This window comes from Pristiophorus japonicus, chromosome 22 (genome assembly GCF_044704955.1).
Source record: "Pristiophorus japonicus isolate sPriJap1 chromosome 22, sPriJap1.hap1, whole genome shotgun sequence".
Classification (NCBI taxonomy): Eukaryota; Metazoa; Chordata; class Chondrichthyes; family Pristiophoridae; genus Pristiophorus; species Pristiophorus japonicus.
The window spans coordinates 6,217,557-6,235,753 of NC_091998.1; the positions used below are offsets into that span (position 1 = coordinate 6,217,557).

The window sequence follows — 18,197 nt, forward strand, 5'->3', positions numbered from 1 at the left end:
AGGCTCGAGGGGCCGAATGGCCGGCTCCTGCTCCTAACTCTTATGTTCTTATAAATATTGACTGCTGTGTGACCCAACAGTAAAGGTCATATGTTGTCCATTGCTTGTGAGCAAAAAGCTAATGACGTTCTTGGAAGTCCTTATGGTTTGTCTGTACCTCGGATTCTATCCTCACCCTTGAGTTGCCAACACTCCAGGATTTCCCAGAAGTCTTCATAAAATCAGAGAATGGTTACAGCACAGAAGGAGGCCATTCGGCCCGTCGAGCCCGTGCTGGCTCTCTGCAGGAGCACCTCAGCCAGTCCCACTCCCCCGCCCTTTCCCCGTAGCCCTGCAAATTTTTTTCCCTTCAGGGACTTATCCAATTCCCGTTTGAAAGCCGCGATTGAGTCTGCCTCCACCACCCTTTCAGGCAGCGCGTTCCAGATCCTAACCACTCGCTGCGTAAAAACATTTTTCCTCATATCGCCTTTGGTTCTTCTGCCAGTCGCCTTAAATATGTGTCCTCTGGTTCTCGACCCTTCCACCAATGGGAACAGTTTCTCTCTCTCTACTCTGGGTTAATCTGCAATGAGCAACAACCAGGGGCAAAATCAGAAGTGCAGTAAAAACGATTGTGCGTTTTTTCATACTCTTTGAACACCTTGGTTTGTTAACCCAGTCAAAAGCTGTGTGACTGACAGTCAGAATCATCAATGGGGCAACAACGAGTCTGTTCGCTTTCCAATGTGCCTTGGGAAGGTGAGGCTCCGTGAGGATGGACATATTGATGACCGATGGCTGGAGCTATTAATCTATCAATCAGTGAGTTCTGAAATTTTCAATTGACCTCCGGCCTCAACAGCTTTCTGGGTGAGAGAGTTCCAGATTCCCACTGCCCTTTGTGTCAAGAAGTGCTTACTGACATCACCCCTGAACGGCCTAGCTCTGATTTTAAGGTTATGCCCCCTTGTTCTGGACTCCCCCCACCAGGGTGTCATGGTACATCAGTCATTGAAAGTTGGCATGCAGGTACAGCAGGCGGTGAAGAAGGCAAATGGCATGTTGGCCTTCATAGCGAGAGGATTTGAGTATAGGAGCAGGGAGGTCTTGCTGCAGTTGTACAGAGCCTTGGTGAGGCCACACCTGCAATATTGTGTATAGTTTTGGTCTCCTAATCTGAGGAAGGACATTCTTGCTTGAGGGAGTGCAGCGAAGGTTCACCAGACTGATTCCCGGAATGGCAGGACTGACATATGAAGCAAAGACTGGATCGACTAGGCTTTTACTCACTAGAATTTAGAAGAGTGAGAGGGGATCTCATAGAAACATATAAAATTCTGACGGGATTGGACATGTTAGATGCAGGAAGAATGTTCCCGATGTTGGGGAAGTCCAGAACCAGGGGTCACAGTCGAAGGATAAGGGATAAGCCATATAGGACCGAGATGAGGAGAAACTTCTTCACTCAGAGAATTGTGAACCTGTGGAATTCTCTACCACAGAAAGATATTGAGGCCAGTTCGTTAGATATATTCAAAAGGGAGTTAGATGTGACCCTTACGGCTAAAGGGATAAGAGGTATGGAGAGAAAGCAGCAATGGGGTACTGAAGTTGCATGATCAGCCATGATCATATTGAATGGTGGTGCAGGCTCGAAGGGCCGAATGGCCTACTCCTGCACCTACCTTCTATGTTTCCCTTTACCCTATCAAATCCATCAATCCTCTAAAGCACATCAATCAGATCACCCCTTAATCTGTTGTACTCCAGGGGATACATGCCTAGTCCGTGCAACCTGTACTCAGAATTTAGTCCTTGTAACCCCCGGATCATTCTGTTCAATCTACACTGCACTCCCTCCAAGGTCAATACATCCTTCCTGGGTACGGTGTCCACAACTGAACACAGCTCTAATTTTCAGTCTCTACATCCTTACTCTGGACTCCCTCCCCGGCCAGTCCACTTTCATGGCATTGAATAAAATGGACAGTGTTACTGGGAGGGAGCATCGGAGGTAATGATTTCACACCTGACTCCCTGTACATGCTTCGTGTTTTGAGACAATGGTGTCTCAGCGAGAGTTAAAACGTGGGATTTAGCTCAGAGTGTTACTCCAATCGCAAGAAGGGCACATGGGTTCATGGGGCAAGACGGTGCCTCGTACCAGAAGAGTAATGTGGCATATGGACGGACAGTGGCGCTGTCTTTTCATATCCAGTCACCTCAGAGACATTTCGTGAGGGACAATGTGCGATTTGTATTTGGTGGGCAATAAAGGAAGAAAGACTTGCATTTCTAGATTCATGACCACCGGACGTCTCAAAGCGCTTTACAGCCAATGAAGTACTTTTGGCGTGTAATCACTGTTGTAATGTGGGAAACGCAGCAGCCAATTTGCACACAGCAAGCTCCCACACACAGCAATGTGATAATGACCAGATAATCTGTTTTTGTTGATTGCGGGATAAATATTGGCCCAGGAGTAACTCCTCTGCTCTTGTTCAAAATAGTGCCATGGGATCTTTTGCATCCACCTGAGAGGGTGGACGGGGCCTTGGTTAAATGTGTCATCCGAAAGACGGCACCTCCAACAGTGCAGCACTCCCTCAGCACTACACTGGAATGTCAGCCTAGATTTATGTGCTCAAATCCCTGGAGTGGAACTTGAGCTCACAACCTTTTGACTCAGAGGTGAGGGTGCTACCCACTGAGCCACGGCTGATACACTGGGTTTGTGTTGCTCCGGTGCTGCTGGTGTTAAGAAACCATAACATATCACTGGGGAACAGGCTGAATCGACGGGCGGTGTTAGCAGTGCAGGAAACAGGAATATTGCTGTTTCACACAATGATACGTTGTGCAAGAGATGAAACTGGGAAATGTGTTAAACTCGTAACCTTGTAAAACCGATTGAGGGAGAGCGAGCGCGAGGCTTTTAACATCCATTCTGCCCGTGTCTTGCTGTTGATGGCTGCTTCAGTCAAACAGGGACAGATGACACTGGCTGTCCTTAATGAGTTACTGAGCCTGACAGAAGGAAGGGAGGGCAGTTCACATCAGTGGCGATGTCGTTATTTAACCCGCGGCCTCTTCCCGGACACATGTCTGCCTCCATTCAGGTCTCGGAGCAGAAAGGGAAATAGGCAAAAGGATACACTCTGTTGTGGATTTAAATACTGTATTGCTTTTTCTTTTATTCATTCCTGGGATGTGGGCGTCGCTGGCAAGGCCGGCATTTATTGCCCATCCCTAATTGCCCCTTGAGAAGGTGGTGGTGAGCCGCCTTTTTGAACCGCTGCAGTCCGTGTGGTGAAGGTGCTCCCACAGTGCTGTTAGGGAGGGAGTTCCAGGACTGTGACCCAGCGACGATGAAGGAACAGCCAATATATTTCCAAGTCAGGATGGTGTGTGACTTGGAGGTGATGGTGTTTCCATGCGCCTGTTGCCCTTGTCCATCTTCACTGGAAAGAAAGACTTGCATTCATAAAGCACCTCTCATGACCTCCCAAAGCGCTTTATGAACTACTTTTGAAGTGATGTAAGGAATGCACAGCAAGGTCCCATTCACAGCAATGTGATAATGACCTATTTTAATGCTGTTGCTTGAGGAATAAATATTGGCCAGGACACCAGGGAAAACCAGGACACCAGGGAAAACTCCCCTGCTCCTTTTCGGAATAGTGCCATGGGATCTTTTACGTCTGCCTGAGAGAGCAGTGAGCACCTGGATTTAACGTCTCATCTGAAAGACGGCACCTCCGACAGTGCAGCACTCTCAGCACTGCACAGGGAGTGTCAGCATAGATTATGTGCTTAAGTTTATGAGTGGGACTTGAACCCACGACCTTCTGACTCAGAGGCGAGAGAGTGCTACCCACTGAGCCACTTAAGAACATGAGAATTAGGAGCAGGAGTCGGCCATTCGGCCCCTCGAGCCTGCTCCGCCATTTAATAAGATCATGGTTGAACTGATCATGGACTCAGCTCCACTTCTCTGCCCGCTCCCCATAACCCTTTATTCCCTTATCACTCAAAAATCTGTCTACAAGAACAAAAAAAATACTTCTGATTATACACTGCGCAGTGTTAGCTCGTATTAGTTTAATATTAGTTTTACCTCAGTGGGTAGAACCAATTAAAAGGTCATTCAATCCAGCCACCTCACTTTGTCATTCAGGCCCCGTGTGTAAAACTCTTTCAGATTAGTAACATCTTTCTTCTGCACAGCTTCAGTACCAGAAACACACGGGGTGAAATGGGATACCTGTGTTAAAGTGACAGGCCAGGAGATTCTGTTGGGCGTTCGTAGTCTGAACATCAAACACACCGCAATTGAGCCCCAACAGTGTTTACCAGTGCATGAGGTAGAATTTCTGCCTGGGATTCTCCCGATCCCTCTAGCAGAAGGTCAGTGCCAACCCCGGAGCAACAATGTAAGTGTTCGTTCACTCCGATTCTTCCCAAGATTTCCACCCATAGTCCGCTCAAGCTATGTCCGGAGATTCACGCTAATTCCGTGCGCTTGTGTTCGTAAATGTGCCCCTAGTCCCCCAATACATTACCAGGTATTGCAGGATCATATAGAAACATAGAAATCTACAGAGCAGAAGGAGGCCATTTCGGCCCATCGTGTCCGTGCCGGCCGACAAAGAGCCACACGGCCCTCGGTCAGCAGCCCTGAAGGTTACATATAAACCTATGAACAATGAACAATGGCGGAAAGGTAAAGAGCACCCGGCCCAACCAGTCCGTCCCACACAACTGCGACACCCCTTGCACCGAAACATTCTACGCTCCACCCCAACCTGAGCCCTGTGATCTCCTGGGCGATGAAAAAAGATCAAAGACCCTGAGCCTTGGGAAATACAGAAAATCTGATGGTGTGTCTGATCTAGTTTCTAAAACGTACCCCGTTTGTTTGTGTGTCTGGCAGTGTGTGGGGAGAGGGAACAGATAGATAGGTAGGGTTGCTGTGTTGGGACAGAGTAGAGGCAGGCGCGGTTCTGTATGGAGAGGAGGAACGGGCAAATGGAGTGGTTGTGTGGATGGCGGATGGACGAATGGACAGGGTGACTGTGTCTGGCAGGTGGTGGGGTGGGGGTTGAATGGGCAGGTGAGGTGCACGCATTCCGAGTTTTATTGGAGATTCCATCCAGCATAAAAAGTGACTTAATAGAGCTCTTTAAAATTATGAAAGGTTTTGATAGAATAGACACAGAGTGTTCCTAGTTGTGGGGAAGAGCATAACTAGAGGCCATCAATATAAGATAGTCAAGAAATCCAATCGGGAATTCAGAAGAAACTTCTTTATCCAGAGAGCGGTGAGAATGTGGAACTCGCTGCCACAGGGAGGGGTTGAGGCAAATAGTATCGATGTATTTAAGGGGAGGCTGGACAAACATATGGGGGGAGAAGGGAATAGAGGGTGATGCTGATGGATTTAGATGAGGAAAGACGGGAGGAGGCTCGAGTGGAGCATAAGTGCCGGCATGGCCTGGCTGGGCCGAATGGCCTGTTTCTGTGCCGTATATCCGATGCAATCCTACGACTAAAGAAGCTCGCACTGATTACTTCCCGATTATTCACCGAGTTGCGTTCAGTCCATTCACTTTCCTCCAGAACAACTTTGCTCTTGTTCCACCCGTTCAGTCGGAACACGGAGCGATGGTCTTTTTTTGGAGCCCATTGAGAAATAGCGGAGGTGATCCCTGAGCGTAGTACAGACATGGCCCCTGTCCCACACTCACTGTTCATTCCGAAACATTTGCCCATTCCACGCTGGCTGCTCGAGATCCAGCCGTTCGGAGAGGAAATTCTCAGCTATACTCGCAAGGTCATTCAATGTCCTTTTCTGGCCAGTGCCTGTTACAAAGGATGTGAGAGAAGGACCATCTCCTCTGTGCCTCTTTCAGTGCCTAATTCCAGTGGCCGCAGCCCAATAGGCTTGGAGTTTAGCAACAAGATTGTTCCTTAACTAGACACACGGGGAAACCATCTCTGAGTTGAGCACCTCTTAAGATGTTGTCACTTTGTGCCAAGTTTTACCAAAGGGCGGTGATGGACTTGAATTTCTATAGCGCCTTTCACAACCTTAATAAGCCCCAAAGCACTTTACAGTCAGACAGCAGATTTATCCCTGGTGTCCTGGCTAATATTTATCCCTTAACCAGCTTTGGCTAAGAACAGATGATCCAGTCATGATCACAATCCTGTGTGTGGGAGCTTGCTGTGCGCAAATTGGCTGCTGCGTTTCCCACATTACAACAGTGACTACGCTTCGAAAGTACTTCATTGGCTGTAAAGCGCTTTGGGATGTCGTGAGGTCGTGACCAGCGCTATATAAATGGACTTTCTCCATGGAGGATGTTGGGCGACCCCCTAAACCCTGTGACAGAAACAAGCTCGCGGTTACAGGAAACATAAGAACATAAACATAAGTAAAGTGCTCATTGTGTCATTTTGATTTATTTGTCTTCATTTTTCTGATGAAGTGCATCAGAAAGCAGCCCGAGACTGGGAACAGCCAAATAACTTTGCATCGGGAATTACATAACTAGATGCAGCACCACCTCAAAAAAATAACAATCCTTGATTTGAAGCCACCTCGAAAATGATTTTGGTGGTTGAGGATGGGACTGCACTGCACTGCACGCTTTTGCTTTCTTTCAACGCTTGTTAACTAACACGTTTATAGGAACTGGTGCAATGACAGATGAGAACTGGCAGCTGCTCTCAGTTCATTTCATTTCAAGGTCTTTAATGAGATGGTCTTTCTCTGGAGCCCGAGGCAAGGAGCTGGTTGGCTGGAGTGTCCAAGGCAGTCTGTATCACAGAACGTACTGGGCAGATTCAGGAATGGAGTGTGGGCGAAGGCAGTGGGGCGGGAGTGGGGGGGGGGGGGAAATACGCAAAGCCTGGGACTCGGGCACTGGGCTGATTAACGCCGCAGTGACGATCGAGTCTGCTATTTATCTGCACTGTGTGAGCGGGAGACCAAACTCTGCTGCACGGACCTAGTGCGCACATGTATCGCAATGTGGGCTGGTCCGTGCTGCCTCTGGGCCTTCGCTCGCACGTCGCTCGTGGGCCCCGCGCTCTCTGGGATTTCAGCCTATCTCCAAGTTGTCCTGGTTAACCCTTGCCACTGGACCAAGACCTCGCTCTGTCAAGCCCGTGTGGTGGCTGGTGTGCAACGGTCACCCCATGTTAAAAAAATCCACGCACAGGCAACTTCCACCCTTCAACATGTAGTTCGGGATCTGGAATATCAGGTCCTCTCGAAGCACCAGTGAACTCATCCCTTTTTTGTGTGGAAGCAAGTCATCCTCGATACATGGGACCACCTAAGAAGAAGTGGGTGGGTTCCCAGTGAATGGACACAGGCCGCTCTGACATGGCACTCTCAGTGTCGGTCACTGTGGCCTTCCTCCATTCCCAGTCGCATATCTCGCTTCCTGCTGGAACTTGGCCCATCCAGTCACTCCACGAACCATCTCGGTACGTCACAGGCTTCTCACCTGGGGTCCCCACACCATACAAGGTTCCTCAAAAGGCTCCCGGGGAGGTTTTTTGGGATTTCAGTCCATCTGCCGGTTTCGGAATTTGCTCACCCCGCAGAGTGTTTTTTTTTCTGTTTCTGCGAGCTAGCAAAAAAAAAACAAGACGACCTTTTCCGGCAACGTTTCCCTTTGTGTCGCTGACATAGTTCTTCAGAATTTAGGACACTGCGAACCCCAGCAATATTCCCGCTCATGTTTGGTTGGGTGCGCGGTCCCTTTAAGGGGCATCACGGCCCATTCAAACCTCCCCGCACATGTGTCTTTTCCATTGAAAAACTCGCAAGCAGCCTGCGCGTGAGCTTCAGACAATCACGTAGCTGAACGGGAATATTGGCCCTCGGTAGTGTGTCAGTATTTGTACGTTTCCGGGAATGTGTCAGTATTGCCACAGGGTCCCAGGGAGTGTGTCAGTATTTGCAGGGGGTCCCCGGGAGTGTGTCAGTATTTGCACAGGTTCCCGGGAGTGTGTCAGTGTTTGCAGGGGGTCCCCGGGAGTGTGTCAATATTTGCAGGGGGTCCCCGGGAGTGTGTCAGTATTTGCACAGGTTCCCGGGAGTGTGTCAGTATTTGCAGGGGGTCCCCGGGAGTGTGTCAGTATTTGCAGGGGGTCCCCGGGAGTGTGTCAGTATTTGCACAGGTTCCTGGGAGTGTGTCAGTGTTTGCACGGGGTCCCGGGAATGTGTCAGTATTTGCAGGAGACCCCCCCAGGAGTGTGTCGCAATTGTAAGCGGGTCTCTTGGAGTGTGTCTGTGTGAGGCCCTGCCCAGAGAAGTTTTGAAACTGCTCTCGTACTTGACTCCACTGCAACTAATAAAAATAGGAACGTTTTGGAGAAGGTTTAATTTTATTCCTGGTCCCACGATGTGTTTATGGAGAGATTACTTGTCGGTTTATACTCAATTATCTGGCACCTAAATTGGATCCCATTCATTTCTCGCTGGTGCACTAAATGTCTTCCCCTCCCACACAGTTCTTGTTACTAATGTGTTGTTGAAACATAAAATAATTTCAGTTTAATTATCCCAGCATGCCTGTGATTCCTCAGCAAAACTGCCTAAAATGGCTAACTATTCCCCTGAATTTCACGGAACAGGCGAGGTGTTGGCCCAAGTCGATTTCTACCCGTCCTGTGAGCCTGTAAGACCGTGAACCCCAAGCGCACCTCAATTCTGGTCTGCATACACACACACACATATTCATCTAAAAGAGATTCTGTAGTACAGATTGGGAGAATATATAGCGCCTTTAATGTAGTAAAGTGTCACAAGGCGCGTTACAGGAGCGTTATCAAACAGAATTTGACACTGAGCCACAGAAGGAGAAATTAGGGCAGGTGACTAAAAGCTTGGTCAAAGAGGTAGATTTTGAGGAGCGTCTTAAAGGAGGAAAGAGAGGCGGAGAGGTTTAGGGAGGGAGTTCCAGAGCTTGGGGCCCAGGCAACAGAAGGCACGGCCACCAATGGTTGAGCGATTATAATCAGTGATGCTCAGGAAGGCAGAATTAGAGGAGCACAGACATCTCGAAGAGTTGTGGGGCTGGAGGAGATTACAGAGATAGGGAGGGGCGAGACCATTGAGGGATTTGAAAACAAGGGTGAGAATTTGAAAATCGAGGCGTTGCTTAACTGGGAGCCAATGTAGGTCAGCGAGCACAGGGGTGATGGGTGAGCGGGAATACGGATTTGTGTCCATTTCCCCCCCGCCCCCAGCCAACATAGAGCTGGTTAGCGAACCATGATCCTGCTTCCCTAGGCCTCAAAAGGGATGTGCTGTCAGACGACAGTGAGAGTGGTAAAGTCACCCCAAGCCACTCTCATGTTTTCTTTCATTCACGGGATGTGGGCGTTGCTGGCAGGACCGGCATTTATTGCCCGTCCCTAATTGCCCCTCGAGAAGGTGGTGGTGAGCCGCCTTCTTGAACCGCTGCAGTCCGTGTGGTGAAGGTGCTCCCACAGTGCTGTTCGGGAGGGAGTTCCAGGATTGTGACCCACCGGCAATGACGGGAGCGGCCGATATATTTCCAAGTCGGGATGGTGTGTGACTGGGAGGGGAAGGTGGAGGTGGTGGTGTTCCCATGCTCCTGCTTTTTTTTTTTTGAAATTCGTAGCCAATCGTTCCAATTCTTTGTCAAATCACAAACGCCAGAGGTCACCTTGCACATGCCAAGGATCACTCTGCGCCAATGCTCTTAGCCAAAAGGCCTAGAGCCACTGCACCGTTCCTGGAAGTACTGCAATACCAGGTTCGTGCCATGGAGGTGGATGGGTCAAGCCACCCCACACACCTCCGTGGAGGTGGATGGGTCAAGCCACCCCACCCACCTCCTGTTTCCAAAAAAGCAAGCATATACCTTCCTGACCAGGGAGAACCACCCGGAGGTCATGGTGGCTGGTCAGGTCAGTTACGCATGATCTTAGCCAAAAGGCCGAGAACCCTTGTCCTTCCAGGCGGTAGAGGTGGCGGGGGTTGTACAGCAGTTACACGATGAAGAGCAAGGACTGCCTCCTCACATTGGGATGGGGGCGGGGAGAGAAGGAGAGGTGGTATCACAATGTTTCAGGAGTTTTATTTTTTGGCTTGCAATCAAAATAATCCTTTCATCAAAGTCACTTTGTTGTTGTGACATCAGAGACCATGGAAATAATGACTCAGTCCTGCACCCACGTAAGTGTGAGGAGAAACAATTCCCTCTGCTGTGGTAAATGACAAATCAAAAATTAGTACATTAATCTTGAATACAACAATAGTGCCATTGTCAATGTACTCCGGATATTATTCAACACATTCTTAATTTCGGAGGTACATCACAATTTAATGAGAAAATGGTGCAATAATTTGCCTGACACTGCCGATCTTTTTAAGTTTTGCATTTCTATAGCACCTTTCACAACCTCAGGATATCCCAAAGTGCTTTACAGTCCATTGAGTACTTTTTTTTGGAAGTGTAGTCATTGTTGTAATGTGGGAAACGTGGCAGCCAATTTGCGCACAGCAAGCTCCCACAAACTGCAACGTGATAATGACCAGATAATCTGTTTTTACTGATGTTGGTTGACTATTGGCCCAGGACACCGTGGATAACTCACCTGCTCTTCCTCAAACTAGTGCCACGGGATCTTTTATGTCCGCCTGCGAGGGAAGACTGAGTGGTGGGGCCTGGGGACGGGATCACAGGTGTGTCTTGTTTCAGCAGCAGTGGCAGCAAGCACCTCTGACATCAGCTCTGGCTTCCAGGGAGGTGGATGCTCTCGGGCTGAATAATGCATCTCAGCGCCTTAACTGAGGTCAGCATCTGTGGAGAGAGAAACAGAGTTAGCGTTTCGGGTCGATGACCTTTCGTCAGAACTGGAACAGGAAGTGCAAGGGGCGGGGAAAGGGGGAGGGGAGGAAAGAACAAAAGGGAAGGTCTGTGATAGGGTGGAAGGCAGGAGAGATTAGAGAGACAAAATGGGGAATAAATGAGATGGTAATGGCACAAGTTAAGAAAGAAAAGATACATCTAGTTCTGATGAAGTATCACCGATCCAAAACATTAGAAACATAGAAACATAGACAATAGGTGCAGGAGTAGGCCATTCGGCCCTTCGAGCCTGCACCACCATTCAATGAGTTCATGGCTGAACATGCAACTTCAGTACCCCATTCCTGCTTTCTCGCCATACCCCTTGATCCCCCTAGTAGTAAGGACTTCATCTAACTCCTTTTTGAATATATTTAGTGAATTGGCCTCAATAACTTTCCGTGGTAGAGAATTCCACAGGTTCACCACTCTCTGGGTGAAGAAGTTTCTCCTCATCTCAGTCATAAATGGCTTACCCCTTATCCTTAGACTGTGACCCCTGGTTCTGGACTTCCCCAACATTAGGAACGTTCTTCCTGCATCTAACCTGTCTAACCCCATCAGAATTTTAAACGTTTCTATGAGATCCCCTCCCATTCTTCTGAACTCCAGTGAATACAAGCCCAGTTGATCCAGTCTTTCTTGATAGGTCAGTCCCGCCATCCCGGGAATCAGTCTGGTGAACCTTCGCTGCACTCCCTCAATAGCCAGAATGTCCTTCCTTAAGTTAGGAGACCAAAACTGTACACAATACTCCAGGTGTGGCCTCACCAAGGCCCTGTACAACTGTAGTAACACCTCCCTGCCCCTGTACTCAAATCCCCTCGCTATGAAAGCCAACATGCCATTTGCTTTCTTAACCGCCTGCTGTACCTGCATGCTAACCTTCAATGACTGATGTACCATGACACCCAGGTCTCGTTGCACCTTCCCTTTTCCTAATCTGTCACCATTCAGATAATAGTCTGTCTCTCTGTTTTTACCACCAAAGTGGATAACCTCACATTTATCCACATTATACTTCATCTGCCATGCATTTGCCCACTCACCTAACCTATCCAAGTCACTCTGCAGCCTCATAGCATCCTCCTCGCAGCTCACACTGCCACCCAACTTAGTGTCATCCGCAAATTTGGAGATACTACATTTAATCCCCTTGCCTAAATCATTAATGTACAGTGTAAACAACTGGGGCCCCAGCACAGAACCTTGCGGTACCCCACTAGTCACTGCCTGCCATTCTGAAAAGTACCCATTTACTCCTACTCTTTGCTTCCTGTCTGCCAACCAGTTCTCAATCCACGTCAGCACACTACCCCCAATGTGCTTTAACTTTGCACATTAATCTTTTGTGTGGGACCTTGTCGAAAGCCTTCTGAAAGTCCAAATACACCACATCAACTGGTTCTCCCTTGTCCACTCTGTTTCTCTCTCCACAGATGCTGCCTGACCCGCTGAATATTTCCAGCACTTTCTGTTTCTATTTCAGATTCCAGCATCCGCGGTATTGTGCTTTTTGTGTGGCTGACACAGTGTGGTGGTAGAGCGCATCATTAAGAGTTTCCTAATGATGGGTTCCACAGCCTGTAGAATGAATTGGCTTGTGAGTGAGAGGTGAATTTGGTGAACAATACTCGTGATATTGAATAACTGCCTCCGTGGAAAGAATCTGGCGTTAATTCTGGGCAGGGAACTATCAAAAGAGGAGACATATCCGGCAACAGAACTGTTGCATAACTGAAATAGCATCTCACATTTTCCATCCTGACCCATTGTATCGGCACAGGGCCAACTTGTAGAAACACATCCTCAGCCTAAATAAGGTTGCAGAGAAGCCTGGAGAAGCATTCTGGTGAGCACAAGCTAGCTTGGAGCCCTTCCAGGCTCTGATTCATACAGCCAACTGTTTACCATGTTTAATGAGCCCAGATGGACTCCCGGTTAATGAGCCGCAGTGACTGGCCTGGGGCGGGGACCCAAAGCCAGTGGAAGGCCCGCTCACTGGCTTGGGTGGTGCTGCTCAGGGGCAGGAGACTCTTGGCGTCAATCCCGCCCAACACACCTGTTGCCCCGACAACGAGTCGGGTCAGTCGGAGAGACCACCGAGTTGGGAAACGGCGTCACGACAGAGACTACACGCCGAAAGTTCTTCGTTGGCCGTGAAGTGCCGTGGGACATCCCGAGGGAGGGGCGAAAGGTGCTATACAAATGCAAGCTCTTTTGTTTTTGAGTGGATTTAATTGAGGTCTTTTAAAATGATTAAGGGAGTAAAGAAGAAATTGCATTTATATAGTGCCTTTCACGGTCTCACGATGTCACAAAGGCCATCTCAGTACTTTCAAGATGTAGTCACTGTTGGATAGGGAAAAAGCGACAGTCAATTTACGCACAGCAAGCTCCCACAAACAGAAATGGGATACTAGCCAGCTAAACTGTTTTATTGCTGTTTTGCAGAGTGCCAACTGTGGCTCAGTGGGCAGCACCCTTGCCTCTGAGTCAGAAGGCTGTGGGTTCAAGTCCCACTCCAGGGACTTAAGCACAGAAATCTAGACGCTCCTGAGGGAGTGCCGCACTGTCGGAGGTGCCATCGTTCAGATGAGACATTAAACCAAGGCCCTGCCTGCTTTCTTAGGTGGATGTAAAAGATCCCATGGCATTATTTCGAAGAAGAGCAGAGGAGTTATCCCCGGTGTCCTGGGGCCAATATTTATCCCTCAACCAACATAACAAAAACAGATTATCTGGTTGTTATAACATTGCTGTGTGTGGGAGCTTGCTGTGCACAAATTGACTGCTACGTTTCCCACATTACAACAGTGACTACCCTCCAAAAGTACTTCATTGGCTGCAAAGCGCTTTGAGACGTCTGGTGGTCGTGAAAGGCGCTAGATAAATGAAAGTCTTTCTTTTTGATTGAGAGAGCCACGGGGCCTCGGTTTAACGTTACAGCTAAAAGACGGCACCTCCAAAAGTGCAGCCCTCCTTCCGTACTACCCCGGGTGGGATTTTAACCCACAACCTTCTGACTAAGAGGCAAGAGTGCTACCCACTGAGTCAAGGCTGACTCCTTGGCAAGTGCAAAGTACATTTTTGTTCATCCCCGTCTTTAATAAATAAAACAGAATTTTTTTTAAAAGTGGTTGAGGAATGAGGAGAGGTAATGGAGGCACTGCAGCACTCCCTGTGGCGGGAGGGTGTAATTGAGGTGAAGTCCTGCTGCGCTGCACATGTACAATCTGTTAGCATGTTGCGATGAAATTCCTCTGTTAACGTGTTTGTACACCACTATCACACCAATTCTTTCACTTCACTTCATTGCCCGTACAAATATGCCCAGGGTTCTTTTTGGTAATATTACACCTGACACTTTACTCTTGCCCAAAACTCTGCTACCCCGTGTCCTAACTTGCACCAAGTCCCGCTCACCCATCAACCCTGTGCTCGCTGACTTACATTGGCTGCCGGTTAAGCAACACCTCGCTTTCAAAATTCTCATCCTTGTTTACAAATCCCTCCATGGCCCTCGCCCCTCCCTGTCTCTGTAATCTTCTCCAGCCCCACAACCCTCCGAAATATTTGCGCTCCTCCAATTCTACCCTCAAGCACACTCCTTATTGTAATCGCTCCACCATCGGTGGCCGTGGCTTCAGCTGCCTGGGCCCCAAGCTCTGGAATTCCCTCCCTAAACCTCTCCGCCTCTCTACCTCTCTCTCCTTTTAAGACACTCCTTAAAACCTACCTCTTTGACCAAGCTTTTGGTCACATGTCCTAATATCTCCTTATGCGGTTCAGTGTCAAATTTTGTTTGATAATGTCCCTGTGAAGCACCTTGGAATGTTGTACGACATTAAAGGCGCTATATAAATGCAAGTAGTTGTATGGTTGCAACATTAGCTTGCCTGTCTGCTGTTTATAAATGTTCTTGGCCTGATTACAGTCCATTAGGATCTGGAATACACTGCCTGGAAGTGTAGTGGAGGAAGACTTGATCACTCGATAAGTACCTGAAAGACATTTTTTACATGGCTACGGGGAAAGGGCGGGGCATTTGGGGTGCTCTTAAAGGGGCTCAATGGGTTGAATGGCCTTCTTCTGTGCTGTAACCATTCAATGACGTAACCATGCTCCCACCCCCACTGGCATGAGCCCTGGTCCCGTTTCTTTGCGCTCTCGTATTATTTTCGACAATTCCAAGAAGCCCGATGGCAACCCTCTGACCTTGACTCTATTCAGAGTTTGATTTCTTTCTCGACACTCTTTACAAAACGATACACTGCAGCAACTCGCCAAGGCTTCTTCGGCAGCACCTCCCAAACCCGCGACCTCTACCACCTAGAAGGACAAGGGCAGCAGGCGCATGGGAACACCACCACCTCCACGTTCCCCTCCCAGTCACACACCATCCTGACTTGGAAATATATCGGCCGTTCCTTCATCGTCGCTGGGTCAAAATCCTGGAACTCCCTCCCTAACAGAACTGAGGGAGCACCTTCACCACACGGACTGCAGCGATTCAAGAAGGCAGCTCACCACCACCTTCTCAAGGGGCAATTAGGGATGGGCAATAAATGCCGGCCTTGCCAGCGATGCCCACATCCCACGAATGAAATAATAAAAACAATCTCAGCTCTGCTTAGAACAGAAGGTGAAGTATTCTCTTGGCTCTGGGAAACTTTTTCTTTAGACACAACTGCCCAAAATGCCTTCCGACTACAGATAGGAAAGCTGGACTGACTTGTAGCTACATCAGTTGGTGAGCATGCAACAGCAAAGCAAAGACCATCCTTGCGTGTCAGTGCGAAAGAAATCCTTTAATGATGCAATTACAGGTACGTCAGATAATCCCCTTTCCTCGCAGAGCCAGAATGTTGCTTGCAGGCTTTAAGAAGAATATAATTGACTCATTTTGCTCTCTTGGTGGCGGGAACATGAGCCTGTGAAAGAGAAAGAAAGAACTAGCTTGCATTTATGTAGCGCCTTTCATGACCTTGGAACGTGCCAAAACGCTTTGCAGCCAGTGAAGTACTTTTTGAAGTGTAGTCGCTGTTGTAATGTGGGAAACGAGGCTACCAATTTGCGCACAGCAAGCTCCCACAAACAGCAATGTGATAATGACCAGATAATCTGTGTTTGTATGATCATATCATCAGTTTTATAATGATGTTGGTTGAGGGATAAATATTGGTCAGGACACCAGGAATACTACACTGCCCATTGGACATTAGAAAGTAAGAACTTGCATTTATATAGTGCCTGATCATATCTCACAAATGATGAGCAAAGAAATTCTGGGAAAATTCTTAAGGTTTCTAATGCAGAACGTTTCACAGAATTAAACTCCAGCCTTCATCTCTACACAACAACAACTTGTATATATATATAGCGCCTTTAACGTAGTGAAACGTCCCTAGGCGCTTCACAGGAGTGTTATAAGACAACAGATTTGACACCAAGCCACATAAAAAGAAATTAGGGCAGGTTGGTCAAAGAGGTAGGTTTTAAGGAGCGTCTTAAAGGAGGAAAGAGAGGTAGAGAGGTGGAGAGGTTTAGGGAGGGAGTTCCAGAGCTTGGGGCCCAGGCAGCTGAAGGCACGGCCACCAATGGTTGAGTGATTATAATCAGGGATGCTCGAGGGCAGAATTAGAGGAGCGCAGACATCTCGGAGGCGGGGGCTGGAGGAGTTTACAGAGAAAGGGAGGGGCGAATTAATAATAGGGAAAAGGGAAATGGCAGAAAGATGGAAGAAATATTTTGCATCGGTCTTCACGGTAGAAGACACTAAAAACATCCCAATAGTCAATAATCAAGGGGCTAAAGAGAGGGAGGAACTTAATACAATCACTATTACTAAAGAAGTAATAATCGGTATAATAATTGTTCAGCCATGAACTCATTGAATGGCGGTGCAGGCTAGAAGGGCCGAATGGCCTACTCCTGCACCTATTTTCTATGTTTCTATGTTTCTAAAGGTGGATAAGTCCCTGCAGAGATAGTGGATGCATTGGTTGTAATCTACCAAAATTCCCTGGATTCTGGGGAGGTCCCAGAGGATTGGAAAACTGCAAATGTAACGCCCCTATTTAAAAAAGGAGGCAGTCAGAAAGGAAACTATAGACCAGTTAGCCTAACATCTGTCGTTGGGAAAATGCTCGAGTCCATCATTAAGGAAACAGTAGTGGGACATTTGGAAAAGCATAATTCAATCAAGCAGAGTCAGCATGGTTTTATGAAAGCAAAATCATGTTTGACAAATTTTCTGGAGTTCTTTAAGGATGTAACGAGCAGGGTGGATAAAGGGGAACCAGTGGATGTGGTGTATTTGGATTTCCAGAAGGCAGTGGATAAGGTGCCACATAAAAGGTTACTGCACAAGATAAAAGTTCACGGGGTTGGGGGTAATATATTAGCATGGATTGAGGATTGGCTAGCAAACAGGAAACAGAGAGTAGGGATGAATGGGTCATTTTCCAGTTGGCAAACAGTAACTAGTGGGGTGCCGTAGGGATTGGTGCTGGGGCCTCAACAATTTACAATCTATATTAATGACTTGGATGAAGGGACCGAGTGTAATGTAGCCAAGTTTGCTTTTGATACAAAGATGGGTGGGAGAGCAAATTGTGAGGAGGATACAAAACATCTGCAAAGGGATATAGACAGGCCAAGTGAGTAGGCAAACAATTGGCAGATGGAGTATAATGTGGGAAAATGTGAGGTTATCTACTTTGGCAGAAAAAATAGAAAAGCAAATTATTATTTAAATGGAGAAAAATTGCAAAGTGCTGCAGTACAGAGGGACCCAGGGATCCTTGTGCATGAAACACAAAAGGTTAGTATGCAGGTACAGCAAGTAATCAGGAAGGCAAATGGAATGTTGGCCTTTATTGCAAGGGGGATAGAGTATAAAAGCAGGGAAGTCCTGCTACAACTGTACAGGGTATTGGTGAGACCACACCTGGAGTACTGCGTACAGTTTTGGTCTCCGTATATAAGGAAGGATATAATTGCATTGGAGGCTGTTCAGAGAAGCTTCACTCGCTTGATTCTGGAGATGAGAGGGTTGATTTATGAAGATAGGTTGAGTAGGTTAGCCCTATACTCACTGGAGTTCAGAAGAATGAGAGGTCATCTTATCAAAGCATATAAGATAATGAGGGGGCTCGACAAGGTGAACGCAGAGAGGATATTTCCACTCATAGGGGAAACTAAAACTAGGGGGCATAGACTCAGAATAAGGGGGCATAGAAACATAGAAACATAGAAAATATGTGCAGGAGTAGGCCATTCGGCCCTTCGAGCCTTCACCGCCATTCAATAAAA

At 47.8% G+C, this 18,197-nt stretch overlaps 1 protein-coding gene and 1 pseudogene across 2 annotated transcripts in view; one reads left to right on the forward strand and one right to left on the reverse strand.

Annotated features, from left to right (window-relative positions):
- Positions 1 to 18,197, forward strand: part of unc5b (unc-5 netrin receptor B) — a 277,925-nt gene that overhangs the window by 35,993 nt on the left and 223,735 nt on the right. The gene's annotated exons all lie outside the window — the stretch shown is intronic.
- LOC139235202 (U2 spliceosomal RNA) lies at positions 9,746 to 9,977 on the reverse strand (annotated as a pseudogene).